The sequence below is a fragment of the Podarcis melisellensis genome, assembly GCF_964234715.1.
Source record: "Podarcis melisellensis genome assembly, chromosome: 12".
Taxonomy (NCBI): Eukaryota; Metazoa; Chordata; class Lepidosauria; order Squamata; family Lacertidae; genus Podarcis; species Podarcis melisellensis.
The window spans coordinates 48,701,180-48,714,484 of NC_138544.1; the positions used below are offsets into that span (position 1 = coordinate 48,701,180).

General features: G+C 43.7%; 1 protein-coding gene across 1 annotated transcript in view; it reads left to right on the forward strand.

Moving 5' to 3' along the window:
* The window catches only part of CNPY1 (canopy FGF signaling regulator 1), a 60,799-nt gene that overhangs the window by 13,130 nt on the left and 34,364 nt on the right, over positions 1-13,305 (forward strand). The window lies entirely within an intron of this gene.

Here is a 13,305-nt window from a genome sequence, read left to right on the forward strand (position 1 = left end):
TTCTCACCCTGGGCCAGCAGGGGGATACTGTAGATAGTTTTCACTCAGGTCCACATATGCAAATAAGGAATTGAAAGTGACGTTCAGTGATTGGATAGTTACAGAAAGTTGTTACTGTTGCATTGTAGTTGAGCTCTATATAAGCAGGCTGGTTGAACCCTTCAGCTCAAGAGCTGTCTGAAGAATTGCTGTGTTGTCTAATATGTTCACCCACAACTTAACAGTTGTGATTGCATCTTTCCAGTCTGGAGGGAAGAAAACACCGAATCCTGATTTAGCATTATGCCCGAAAAATGGGATTGTGGGGTTTTCATTGGCAACAAAACGCAACGTGCAGCTAAGGTTTGTTCTCAGCTTCCTGGTTGTGGGTTTCTGGAGCAAAAGTCTTGGAGCTGTGCTCCCCCCACCCCCCGCTCCGTGTCCCTCTGTGCTGCATCACCAGGTACCTCCAGAATTTGCAATTGCAATATGATGCCTTTGTGTGGATATTTGCTTTGGCAAATTCAAGGCAACTGCTTTATTTATCAAAGGAATTGCCGGCCAGTGAAGAAATGTGTGACAGCAGGTTACACGGCTGCATATTTGGTCCTGGGAGTGAGTCAGGCATCGAGGCAATTATCTTCCATTCAGGATGACAACTGAGAGACGTGCTCATTCTGTCTTGAGGAATAACCCTGTTATTTTAGTATTTATTTCCAGGCTTCTGAACCAGTGCTAACTTGTCAGGATGCAAAAGCCCCCTTTGCTTCTGCTTTGGTTTCCTATCTGGGCTGGATTATTCAATTACTGGCTGTTTGGCCTCCTCTCAACCTTTCTAAATCATTTCCAGCTCCCACACAAGGCCTTGGCAGGAGTTGAAAGATGGTTTCAACTGAAAATTTCACAGCTTCATCAGCCCTTCCCGGCCGCCTGATCTCCGGACTTAATTAATTTTAGAGGAGGACTGGAACAAGCGTTCAGACGGAATGGGCCTCAACTGTCTTCTGGGGGCACTGAGGCAGTGGGGCAAAAGAAACATGCAGAGCGCCCTCTGCTGTTGGTGCAAGGGAGTACCAGAAACATAGTCCCAGTTCTGCATCAAGCACCACCGATGGTTCCCAGTCTGTGCCAGGATCCTGCACATCTCAGACCTTGGGCAGTTTTCTTTGGAGACAGTGATATGGGACCGCACAGAGACATTTGACACAACTGGAGGACCCAGAACAGCCGTCTCCAGCTTGGTACTCTCCAAGAACTACAGTTCCTATCCCGTGCTGGCTGGGGCTGATGGGAGCTATAGTCCAAAATATCCAGAGGGCACCTGGTTGACTAGGAGTGCCAACTTGACTAAAATATTTGGGGGCCCAAGTAAGCCCCACCCTGAATAATTGATCATGATGTGGTGCTTCCTATACCCCTCAAGTATTTTATTATGGGAGTGAAGACACCTCGGCCCCTAGGCGTTTGCTCCTATATGGTTGACAAAGGCTGATCTCCAAGAACCAAGCATCTCAAGGTAGCCTGGAGTGCTTCTGTGCATGGATGGTATGTCTGAACACCGCAGTGTTCTGAGCACAGCCTTGATTCCCAACTCTTTCCCTTCACCACCCAGGCCTCAAATGCGACAGTGGCAGCAGACCCAATGGGAAGCACAGAGTTCTGCAGGAGTGGCCTCCTGGCCCTTTTACCAGGGGTCTCCTTGGGTGCAAAGGTCCACTGTGGAGGAGGACCTGAAGTCACAGAATCACAGAATTGCAGAGTCAGAAGGGAGCACAAGGACCATCGAGTCTAAACTCCGTGCAATACAGATATCTTTTTGACCAATGCAGGGATTGAACCCCAAACCCTGAGATTAAGAGTCTTGACCCCATCTTCTTTCCTGCTGAGTTCCAGAAGGGCAACACCAAGAAATAAGACAGAGGATGCTGACAGCCAGGACCACCCATTGGACCAGGTATCACTAGGAAGGCTGGATGTTGGCTGCCTGGGGACAGACTGATGTTGGCTGGGCACAGTCCCATTCACTCGATAACAGACCAGCCTCCACTGCTACTGAGCAACGCAGAGTCCAGCTCTTTTATTCTGGTCACCCGCGGTCAGCTTGCCTTGCGTTCCTTCCAGCAGGAGAGGAAGGAGAAGCAATCTTTAAGGTGGTGTGTAGAGGGCCGCTGGAGCAACTGAACATCATCAAAGAAAGTAGCGCGTAGTTAAACTGTGGAACTCACTGCCACTGGAGGCACTGAGGGCCACCAACTTGGATGGCTTTAAAAGAGGACTGAACAAATCTATGGAGGATAAGGCTGCCAGTTGTCGCTGCCAATGATGGATCTGCTCTGCCTCAGCAGTCAGAGGAAGTAATGCCTCTGAATTGACCAGTGCTTGCAGGTTTCCCACAAGGATGTGGTTGGCCACTGTGGGAACAGGATGCTGGTTCAGGTGGCCCACTGGCCTGATCCAGCAAACTCTTTTTATGCTCTTCTTCATGTTGGTGCAAGGCTGTAATATCTGAACGAAGCCATCTCCTTCCCTGCAGACCCTCTTGGATATTAAGGTTGGCAGGAGACGATCTCTTGGTAGTTCCATCACCCGCAGCAGCAGTCCATATCCTAATTAACATCAAGTATAAGTAAATCCTGACTGAACAGAAACTTGATCTTAATTTGTCAGAAATGTTTTAGCCATATGGTTATCCTGCGGCTCCTAGCTGCAAGAATTTAAAGACAAAAATACACAGAGTTCCCCGAGTTCATTAGAACAGCTAATGCATCTTGAAAGCATGAACCTAGCAAGCTGTTTCATCGCTGGAGAGCTGCAAAGGAGGAGGCGGAGGAGGAGCCACTTTTCTTGGCAGCAGCTAAGAAGTTTTTAGTGAGATTTGTGTGGAGCTCTTGATAGACATATTTTAGGACAGAGTTACCTTGTCTGGCAGCAGCTATGTATGAGAGGAGTTCACCCTTTTTAAAAGAAGAAACAGAGCTTGTATCAAGGTGGAGAACCTGCAGCTGCCCAGATGTTGTTGGACTACAACTCCCATCATCCACAGTCCTTGAGCCTTGGCCATGCTGGCTGGGGCTGATGGGAGTTGGAGTCCAACAGCATCTGGAGGACTGCAGGTTCCGTATCCTAGACTTCCATGCTTGTGGGATAGAACAGGTATAACTCCCAGGGTACACAAAAAAAAAAAAAATAGCCAGGCATTTGTAAACCACTTTTGTTTTTAACTCCTATAGCATTTCTGTATAAATGAGAGCCAGGCAGCCAATAGCAGCTCTGACTTGTAGCAAATTGTGAATAGCTGACTAAACAGGGGCCCCTCCTTGCAGGAACAGCCAATGCCTTATCAGCCAAGGGCTCCCCCAGGCACTAAACAGATGAGCTTAGTTGGAACAGACTTCGTTGTCTTTTGACACTTTATTGGGAAATCAGTTTCTTCTGTGAAGGGGGAAAGGGGTGTTTGTATTGGAACAGATGGTATTCCCCTTTGAAAGGTGCCAAATCTCTAACTAGACAGGAAACAAAATCCTCCTCTCCCCTCCAGGAAAGGACTGCCCCTCTCCCCATAGAACCTCTCCCTTCACCACAAGGTAGAACTGCTCAGTTGAATATATTTGCTTTAGGTGCTATTTATTTGCAAAGATGCTGACGTGTTTCACTAGGCTTTTAGGACAACCTTCCCCAACCTGATGCCCACCAGATGTTTTGGACTGTAGTGTCCATCAGCCCCAACTAATGTAGTCCATGGTCAGAGACAATGGGACCTGGTACCTGACAACATAGTGATGTATGGAAGTGAGAGCTGGACCATAAAGAAGGCTGATCGCGGAAGAATTGATGCTTTTGAATTATGGTGCTGAAGGAGATTCTTGAGAGTCCCATGGACTGCAAGAAGATCAAACCTATCCATTCTGAAGGAAATCAGCCCTGAGTGCTCACTGGAAGGACAGATCCTGAAGCTGAGGCTCCAATACTTTGGCCACCTCATAAGAAGAGAAGACTACCTGGAAAAGACCCTGATGTTGGGAAAGATGGGGGGCACAAGGAGAAGGGGACGACAGAGGACAAGTTGGTCTTTAAGGTGCTACTGGAAGGAATTTTTTTTGTAGAGGACAAGATGGTTGGATAGTGTTCTCGAAGCTACCAGCATGAGTTTGACCAAACTGCGGGAGGCAGTGGAAGACAGGAGTGCCTGGCGTGCTCTGGTTCATGGGGTCACGAAGAGTCGGACACGACTAAACAACAACACCCGACAACATTGGTCAAGGATCAGGTTGGGGAGAGCTGCTTGAGGAGAGCCTAGCTGGCTGCATCTTAAACCTGCATCCCAAGGGTCTTGGGTCCAGTTTTGCTGAGCAGCTCAACAGCAGAGCATCTGCTTTGCATGCAGAAGGTCCTGGGTTCAACCCTGACATCTCCAGGTTAGGGCTAGGGATGGCTACCCGCCTCCTTCTGGCGGCCAAGCTGGTGCCAAACATATTGCTCTGCTCTCCTTTGGACCACATCAGCAAGGCCGAGAGAGGGGTCTTGTTGTCTGGGCAGCCCAGGAGCTCCAAACACTCAGCCCAGGCTTGTGCCCCAGGGAGGTCACCTCGGTGCTGCTCACACAGAAGTTTGACTTCACCCCCAGAGGCGCTGTCTCTTGAGACAGATCGATACGCCAACAATCTGCAGCGATCAGCAGGTGAAGTATTCCATGCTGTGGAGTTATAAGCATGGTCAGCCCATGTCTGCAGACCAAAGAGCAGTCAAGGACCACAGAAGCAGTGTTGCTGGAAAGAGAAAAGAAAAGGCTGGTGACAATCTAGTTTTTGTATGGCTCATGGAGTGTCATGTAGGAAGCTGTGTGATGTGTAACTTGTACTGAGTCAGACGATTGATCCATCAAGGTCCTGTTGTCTATATCAGGGGGGACAGGGGGCCTGTGCCCTTTCATAATGCATCACAGTGTGGTACGCTGGTTTGACATCAACTGCTAGGAAGTGCCTACAGAGGGTGGTGAATACAGCACAAGATATTATGGGCTGTCCCATGAATCCGCTATATGACATCGCGGAAGAACGTTGCCTTAGGAGAGTGAGGAAAATTCTCAGGGGTGATTCATACCCTGGCCGGCACTTTCTTGATCTCCTGCACTTGGGCAAAAGATCTAGAAGCCTGATTATTCGCACCAACAGGGTAAAGAACAGCCTCTGTCCGTGGGCTGTTGGGCTGCTGAATGAAAAGATAACAACGGGGCAACTGACTTTTGGGTTTGGTGGGTGGGTGTCAGTAAATGAGGGGAATTAAGACTAAGAGAGCTGGGGGGGTGCTCGTTTAATCTCACTGTATACAAGTTGTACAAGTGACAATAAAGTATTTCAATTCAATTTCAGTCTACAATTCCCATTCTCCCAGAGCATTGGCCCTGCTGCCCAGCAGTGATGGGACCTGGAGTCCAGCAGCATTTGAAGGGCCATAGGTACTCCATCCCTGGTCTACATTGACTGGCTGTGACTCTCCAGGATCTTTCCCAGCCTGGAGATGCCAGGGATTGAACCCGGAAACATTTGCATGCAAAGCAGATGCTCTACCACTAACCTGTTCCACTTGCGTCACTGGACTCACAACTACTGTTGTGGGGGGGAAAGGCTAATGTGCTGGTCCAGTTGGTCAGCATGTAGTTCCCTCCTCTGGCCAGAGGTGGGGGTGGTGTGCAGGCTGGCTTTCCCAAGGGTCAGGTCCCACTGCAAGCTTGATCTTTGACACACACCGGGGCTCCCAAGTTTCAAGCCACCACTAGCACATCATGCAAGAGGCTACCCCAAACTTTCCTCTGGATTGGATTGATCTTTATTACGGCCATTGGCCCGTCACACGACAGTTTCCCATACCACCATAATGTACTTGAACCTCCAAATTTAAAACCGCCAAAACTTAGAAAAAAACAGACAAGAACCAAAGCAAAACAAAAACAAAAGACCAACATCATACATTACAATAAATTTGTAACATAAACATCGCCCTCTGCTCATAAATTAATAGAAGACATCAATGGTGATATCACCTAATTACATCCTAAAACATAGATCATGGTTTAAAGGGATTATCCGAGCCACACAAGAGTCCGTTTCTCTTCTTTAGGGATAGGACGCTGATCAAGAATCTGGCAACCATGAGTGATCTTAGGGGGTCATCATCATTTAATAGATATCTCAGTTTGGCTTCAGTCGTATCATCGGCAATTCCCTTAAGATATTGAGCAAGAAACTTGCTCCTGGCAGATAAGTGAAAAGCACAATCAAGAATTATGTGATGCAACGATTCCGGTGCCCCACAATTACAATCACATAAGAGCGATATCTGTCCATTGGAGAATCTATTTCTCAGCACGTTCGATGGGAAGGTGTTGAATCTTGCCTTTACAAAGGCATATCTATGAGCCGAAGAAGTTAAGGAATTCAAATAGTTTGGGAGGCTTAAGAGGGGTAATAAACCAAGGTTTAGAGGTGAGCAGGTACCATTGCCCAAGACCATTTTCTGCTGCAAGTCCATCTCCTCTAGTTTACAGGTTACTGTTCTTTTAGCTGGAACTATGTCCTGCTCTAGTAATTTGGATGGGGAGATTCCCATTGTCGTAATTTTCAGCTGTAAATTTTTAACCCATGGGCTCTGGAAATCATCTCTCCACATACATTGTATCAAGTACAAGTTTGGGAGATTGTGCCATAGAGATAACCAGTGACAAAGTATGTGCTTCCACAAACCTTCCTCTGCAAAAGGCTAGTTTGCAACCTGCAGGAATTTCTTTTTCACTTGGGGAGCCATTCAAAGACATGAAGCGGTACAGCCTGGTCTAAAGTGGTACAAGCTGGGATTTCGGCCATTCCATTCTACTGGAATGTGGTGGGGAGATCAGGTCTGAAAGTTCTGAGCTGAGGAGAACAAGGAGGAAGCAGCCAGGAGAAATTCACGCTTTTCCTAATCTTGCAATGCAGTTTCGCAACCAAGAAACTTGTACAAAAATGCGTACGCTTGGGTAGCGTCCACATATGAATTCATATATTACTGAAAATTGCGTACAGAAGTGTGATATGTTACGTGAAATTGCTTTGTGAAAATGTTTATAGGAGGCACAGTTGCATTAAAAATGTGTATACTGGGAGAAATTTGCACAGAAATGCTGGTTTTCTTTCTTTCTTATGCATATATGTAAGTTTTTATTACTTTTTCCAAACCTTTTCACAATAACCTTCAAATCAAATACATTGTTTCATAAGTTGACTCCCACCCTCACCGCCACAGCATTTTTACTCAAACCTTTTCTACCGCATAATATTACCTATTACCCAAAGTCTCTCGTTTACAATTATTTCTGAAATGTTGATTTTCATGAGGTGTTTTAAAAAATAAAATAAAAAAGTGATGTGATGTGATGTGGAAATGTGGAGAGAAAAAACCGAAGGCTGGAAAAATGAGAAAACCCAGAAATCGATAGATCCAACCATCCCTGATTGACCATCACCTCCATGGGACAAACAGCACCTTTGGGTGCTAGTGGATTAAAAACCACTTCTGCTGTGCTACTTCCCTGAAGTTACTTGCTTCGCCCAACTGCTTTGCCTTTAGAAAGGAACATCACAAGCCATGGAAGACAGAATCCCAGCTGGCCCCTGTCCTGTCTTCTTTGGCCCTGAAACCAGAAGAAGCAGGCGGAGCAAATAAATTGTAAATAACATTTTTAAAAGCAAACAAACACGAATAAATTGTGAGTGGGACTTTTTATCTGCCTCTGCATTCGGCACACAAAGTCCCCAGGTGCTGCCATCACAGGCCCGAGCAGCGGTAAAAATGTTGGCTTCTCTCTCTTCTCTATGGTGGAGAATTACAATTTAGTGGATATATGGCGTCTTAGACACCCTCTTGTGAAACAATATACTTTTTATTCGGAACCTAACCACTCACTCTCACGACTGGATCAGATCTGGATCTCAAAGGAATTATGTCCAAGAGTTAAATCTATAGAGATAAGACCGAAAGTAATATCAGACCATAATCCAGTAGAGATGGAACTAGAAAGCTTAGAGAAAAGAACATTTAGATGGAGACTAAAAGATTACTTGTTAGACGATCAGAAGGTGGTGGAAAAGGCAAAAAAAGAATTGTCAGAGTACTTTAAGGAGAATTGTGATAAAGGGATAAAAGACAATATAGTATGGGATGCTAGTAAAGCGGTAATAAGAGGGTACTTCATTCAACAAAACGCAATCAAAAACAGGAACAGAGAGAAAAATAAAGAGGAAATTCTAAGACAGATAATGACAAACGAATCAGAGCTAGCCCAAAACCCCAATTGTCTGAAAACAAAAGAAAAAATAAAAATCCTACAAACCCAGTTTGCTACAATGATAAACAAGGAAGTAGAGTGGAATATTAAAAGACTTAGGCAAAGAAACTTTGAATTTGCGAACAAGCCAGGCAAATGGCTTGCCTGGCAAACGAAAAAAAGGAAAGAACAGGGGACGATTAATAAAATAATAATAGAGGGGGAGGAGAGAACTGACCCCAAAGGAATTAGAAGGGAGTTTCTTAATTATTATAGAAACCTGTATAAGGACCAGGAAAAGGTAGGTTTAAGGAAAATAGAAAGATACATGAAAGATAAAGGGGGACAAAAAATCCCGGAGGAAGGGAGACAAAGATTAAACATAGCAATTGAAAACGAGGAAATCGAGGAGGTAATTAGAGATCTCAAGAGGGGCAAAGCACCAGGCCCCGATGGATTTACTGCCAGCTATTATAAAGAACTGAAACCTATTCTAGTAAGACCCTTGAAAAACACTATGAATAACATCTTAAAGAAAGGAGAAATTCCAGAAACTTGGAAGGAGGCATACATCACGTTTATCCCCAAACAGGACGCAGACCTGACCCAAGTCAAAAATTATAGACCAATCTCGCTGCTGAATGTAGACTATAAGATATTTGCAGGAATTCTGGCAAGAAGGTTAAAGAATGTATTAGCAGATATCATACACACAGATCAGGCAGGCTTCTTACCTGGCCGGCAGATGAGAGACAACACAAGAAATATCATTGATATGTTAGAATTCCTGTCTGTAAGGATTGATAAACAAGTTATAATGATGTTCATTGACGCCGAAAAGGCATTTGATAATGTGCTATGGAATTTTATGTTGAGAAACCTGGAACACATGAATGTAGGCAAAGACTTCCTTAATGGGGTAAGGGCAATATACACAGAACAGAGGGCCAAACTGATCGTAAATAATATGGTAACGGAGGAAATAAAGATAAGGAAGGGAACAAGACAAGGATGCCCGCTCTCCCCGTTACTATTTATAACAGTGTTAGAAGTCCTTTTAAACGCCATAAGACAAAATGAGAATATTAGAGGAGTAAAGCTAGGACGGAATGTGTATAAGACCAAGGCCTTCGCTGACGATTTGGTAGTAATGACAGAAGACCCAGAAACCTCTGTGGGAGAGATATTGAAGGAAGCAGAATCATTTGGTGAAGTGGCCGGGTTTAAACTAAATAAGACAAAAACAAAAATGATATGTAAAAATATAGATCCGAAGACAATAGAAACAATCCAACAGCAATCACAGATAGAGATGGTCAAAAAAGTTAAATACCTCGGCATCTGGCTAACACCTAGAAATATAGATCTCTTTAAAAACAACTATGAGCCGATGTGGAGGGGAATAAAGAAGGATTTGGAAAAATGGGGACGACTAAAACTGTCAATGTGGGGAAGGATCAACATAATCAAGATGAATGTGCTAGCAAGATTAATGTTTTTGTTTCAGACTATTCCTATAATAAAAGGGAATAGGATTTTTAAGGAATGGCAGAGGGTAATTTCGAGGTTTATATGGCAGGGCAGAAGACCCAGAATACAATTTAAACTCTTAACAGATGTAAAGGAAAGGGGGGGCTTCGCCCTGCCAGATCTAAAACTATATTATGAGGCTGTATGCCTAAGCTGGTTAAAGGACTGGGTCAAGCTAGAAAATACGGAGCTACTAGATCTGGAGGGCTTCGACAACTGCTTTGGCTGGCATGCCTACTTATGGAAGAACAAAACGAAGGCACATAAGGGGTTTGGTAACCACATCTTTAGAGGGCCGATAATCGAGGCATGGGAAAGGTATAAGAACTTGCTAGAGCCGAAGACACCACATTGGCTGTCACCTCTTGAAATTATAAGTATAAAAACTACTAACATGAGAAAGAACTGGGCATCATATAATCAGTTAGTAACTAAAGTGGAAGGGAAATGGAGAACTAAACCCTATGAGCAGATAAAAGAACATGTTTACGATTGGCTTCACCACCAACAAGTGAATCAGATGTTCAGCAAGGACTTCAAAGAAAGAGGTTATGCAGACAAAGACTCTAAATACCAGACGGAGATAATTAACAACAAAGAGAAAAATATATCTAAGTTATATAGAATGCTGCTTGATTGGAACTTGGCTGACGAAGAAGTTAAATCTGTAATGATTCGCTGGGCTAAAGATATAGGTCACAGTATTCAATTTGAGGATTGGGAAAAATTATGGAAAGATGGGATAAACTTTACGGCGTGTACTGTGATAAGAGAAAATGTTATGAAGATGTTTTACAGGTGGCATTTGACACCTATGAAACTTGCCAAAATGTACAAGGTGGACAATAAGTGTTGGAGGTGTAAAAAGGTAGAGGGCTCCTTCTACCACATGTGGTGGGAGTGCGGAAGGGTAAAACAGTTTTGGGAGAAGGTTTACATCGAATTAAAAAAGATATTAAAATACACGTTCATAAAGAAACCCGAGATTTTCCTATTAGGGATATTAAGACAAGATATAAAAAAGGAAGATCGTAGACTGGTATATTATGCGGTTACGGCAGCAAGGGTTGTAATAGCGCAAAGGTGGAAACAACAAGAAATCCCGACGGTGGAGGAGTGGAGAGGTAAATTATCGGAATATGCTGAGCTTGATAAGTTAACGGGGAGAATTAGATATTTAAAGGACCAGATATTTACCAGCGACTGGGGGAAATATGTAGACTACTTGGAATACGTTTGTGATGGAAAAATAACGCTCAAGGGATTTAAAGACGTACTGTAACAGACTAGAGGTTATTGTGCAAAGAAAATAGAGAGTAAGAGTAGACATAACGACAATATAAACGAAGAAACGCGGACATTAATTTTGGCTACGAATGACTTGCGATTTAGCTGAAGGAAGTCCTGAAAGAAACAACTATGTGAAAGAAGTGATGTAAAAATATCTATTTGATGTATTGTTATTCGTGTATATTTTTCTGTTCTCTTTTTCTGTTTTTTCTTTTTCTTTCTCTATTTTGAAACGCTTAATAAAAATTTACGTCGAAAAAAAAAAAAAAAATGTTGGCTTCTCTCAATTTGCACCATCAAGCCCTTGAATGAAATGGCTGTCGTCATCTGTGCTGTAGACTTTTCAGATGCTGCGCATGAGACTATTCTCATGCTCATAGCTTCTTTCCAAGAATTATTCTCAGGAGAAGGTACTATGGAGACACCCAGACCCAGCTATATATTAATATTTTATAATCTCAAAGTGTTACTCTCTCTGTGTGTGTCTGCATGTAGTTTGGAATGCACTTTCCATGTAAACAACTCTCTTAATATTTCACCCCCCTCCTTCCTCCCCCCCCATGCATTCTACGGGCATTTTTTTTTTATGATATGCAAATACATGATGGAATAGCCTGGGAAAAGATGCACCACCTCTGTACTGAGGCTTGGAGTGGGAGAGACCCCAATTTCGAAGGATTATTCGTTGCGGGGGAGGGGATGTTAAAGACCATGCATTTAAAGGAATTATTGAGTGCACCATTCCACAATGGAATTATCCACCCTTCCTCTGGGTGCAGCTGAATCTTTTCCAGCATAGCCCTGGGAGCTGTAAAAATAAATGTCTTGGCTGATCCAAACACTGGATTCGGTGCCTTGGTGTGCTATTTCATGGGCAGAATTGGCCATAAAGCCGGGTTTGCATGCCTGGCGGTGCCTCTTTCGCTTCTTAATTCTAACTTCTGCATTAGGCTTTTGTTTAAACGGGGATGACAAATGATGAAGAGAGTCCATAGTCCTTAACATCCTTAACACCTGTGAGTCCGCAGCTTCCTGGCAACCCTCACGATATTGTATTTCTCCTACAGCCACAGCTGGCAGAGGTATCTTGTTTTGTGAGAATTTCATTCCTCCTTTTTATGTCTTTAAACACACGCACACATATAGAGGGATATATTTCTTACCCCCATAATATTTTCAGAAAATTCTGGATATATGTTCTGTGTCTAAAAAGTGAATTTTTCATCTTGCTGGCAAGTGGGAGAGAAAGATGGTCGTTCACTATTGTTTATCCCCAACACCTGGTCATTGCTGGGATGGCCCCTCTGACTTGGACGCAGATCATGTTAAGAGCTTTAAAAAGTAAAATAAATAAAAGAAGCCTTCAGTTGTGCCTGGAAACGACTTAGTATCTAATTTAGTTCATTCAAAACTGGGGAGATATTCTAGAAATGTATCAAACATAAGGACATAGCATACCCTCCAACATTTCTCCGATGAAAAGAGGGATGTCGTATTCCGTAAGAATTTTATTATTTATACCCCACCCATCTGTCTGTGTTGCCCCAGACACTCTGGGCAGCTTCCAGCATATATAAAAACATTAAACTTTTTTTAAAAAACCTCCCTATATAGCATGGATATGCAAACTAAGGCCTGGGGGCTCTAAATCCGGCCTGTGGATGGTCCGGGAATCAGTGTGTTTTTACATGAGTAGAATGTGTCCTTTTATTTAAAATGCATCTCTGGGTTATTTGTGGGGCCTGCCTGGTGTTTCTACATGAGTAGAATATGTGCTTTGGACTTTGGACATGCCTGTAAATCTCTCCTTAAGAAGGCAAAGAAGTTCCGTTCTAGCGGAGAGGTTTCTATTCCTAACATTTGAGCAATGCTGGCATAATGTTATAATTTTCAGATGATCTGAGTACAATAGTGGGTGCCTACACAGTTTGTGGTCTATCAAGGCAAATGCAGCCAATCACACTTGTGTTATAGGGCTGTTTACTTGACAACCTTCCTCCTTTCATGGTGCCAGACATGCAACAAACCCCTAGTAGGTCGGACACAAATAGGTGATCACTGTTAGAGCAGTCCAGGGTCAGGATTGTAAGCCACCATCCAGTTAGAAGGGCCAGAGGTGAGTACAGTGGTACCTCAGGTTACATACGCTTTAGGTTACAGACTCCGCTAACCCAGAAATAGTGCTTCAGGTTAAGAACTTTGCTTCA